The 1,671-nt window shown below is 46.0% G+C and overlaps 1 long non-coding RNA gene across 1 annotated transcript; it reads left to right on the forward strand.

Annotated features, from left to right (window-relative positions):
* Positions 1–159: 159 nt before the first annotated feature.
* LOC121966541 lies at positions 160–1,270 on the forward strand. Its single transcript, XR_006107594.1, has 2 exons — positions 160–258; positions 345–1,270. It is a non-coding gene; the product is annotated as an uncharacterized LOC121966541 (long non-coding RNA).
* The last annotated feature ends 401 nt before the right edge of the window (positions 1,271–1,671 follow it).

Here is a 1,671-nt window from a genome sequence, read left to right on the forward strand (position 1 = left end):
TGTACACACCTGCACACAGTTGTACACACCTGCTGCTACATGGACCTGTAAGTGCTTACAGACATCTCCATGGTGATCCTCTGACCTTTCGTGTGTGTGTGTGTGTGTGTGTGTGTGTGTGTGTGTGTGTGGGTGTGGGTGTGGGTGTGGGTGCAGGGTCAGAGAGAGTCAGGTGTTGTTTGTTGCAGGTAAAACAAAGGGCTGTTTCTATCCTCCTCCGTACCTCGACGACTACGGAGAGACCGACCAGGGCCTCAAGTAAGACACACACACACACACACACGCACACACACAAATACTCCACCTGTGTTTGTTTGTTTATTTGTTTGTTTGTGTCCCTGCAGGCGGGGGAACCCCCTCCACCTGTGCGTGGAGCGTTACAGGAAGATCGAGCGTCTTTGGCGTCAGCACGGTGTCGCTGAGGTCATCGGTCACGCTCAGGAGGCCAATCAGACGCTGGTTGCCATCGACTGGCAGCACCTGTGATGTTGGCCCCACCCCCTCTGCTCTCCAACAATCAGCTTCCTGCGGCCCGGTGCTGAGCTCAGATCAGCTTTCAGGGATATTTGACCTCTGACCTTTGACCTTGTCCATGTTTTACTCCACCAATCACAGAGAGGCAATAGATAGGCTCCACCCCTGAGCTCATGTCACTCAGACGGGAAGTGACAAATTTATTTTAAGTTTTCTTTAAATTTTATTTTGGAGATTTTCTGACAGGAAGTTTAGCAGTGAAGCCCCGCCCACATGCATGATGGGGAAAAAGACGTCGACTCCTAGGGTGCATTTCACCAACAGACAACCAATCACAGAGCTTTACAGCTCCCACAGCTGCTTAGGCTCATGGGTAGTGTAGTTTAATAACTGAAGTCTTTTATTGTGAAATCTCCTGATGTTTCCATGGTAACAGATGTTTGAGGAAACAGCTGGAGGCCGTGGTCGATCATATTAACAACATATCAGCTGCGTGTCGCCAAGGAAACGGGCCGCCATCACATCACCTTTCAGTGTCATCGTTCAAAGAGGCCGTGTGATGTCACTTCCTGTCAACTGGAGTTGTTTTTAGGAGTTTGTGCTGAAACGTGACGCGGACGCAGACACACATCGTCTCTGTTTATTTATTTATTTATTAGTTTATCAGATTGTTTTCCTGCAGCGTGTCGTCGCCGCCGTCGCCGTGGTTACTTTGTGAATATGTGAATTCTGTAAACAGGAAATGAACCATATTGTTTAAGAACAACAAAAAAACAATAAAAACTTAAAAATCAGACAAAGTTTCTGTTTGATTTATCAGATCAGCCACAGCGCCTCCAAACCGGCGTGTGAATGTCACCTCAGTACATGCATGGAAAACCTGGAAAAGTCCTTGAATTTGCAGAGAGCAATTTTCAGGCCTGGAAACATTTGAAACACTAAATATTCCCTAAAGGTTTTGGAAAAGTCTCGGAAAGTTGTCTTAAAAATTTTAAATTATTCATTTTTAAGAAAAAACAATTAAAATTTAAAATGATCTTTGAGGAGTTTTGATGGTTGTTTCAGAGAATTTACAGTCAAAGTTATTGTCCACTACAGCTCCCTCTGAACCACCACAGTCCACTAAAGCTCCCTCTGAACCACCACAGTCCACTACAGCTCCCTCTGAACCACCACAGTCCACTACAGCTCCCTCTG

The sequence above is a fragment of the Plectropomus leopardus genome, unplaced genomic scaffold (assembly GCF_008729295.1).
Source record: "Plectropomus leopardus isolate mb unplaced genomic scaffold, YSFRI_Pleo_2.0 unplaced_scaffold24987, whole genome shotgun sequence".
In the NCBI taxonomy this organism is placed as follows: Eukaryota; Metazoa; Chordata; class Actinopteri; order Perciformes; family Serranidae; genus Plectropomus; species Plectropomus leopardus.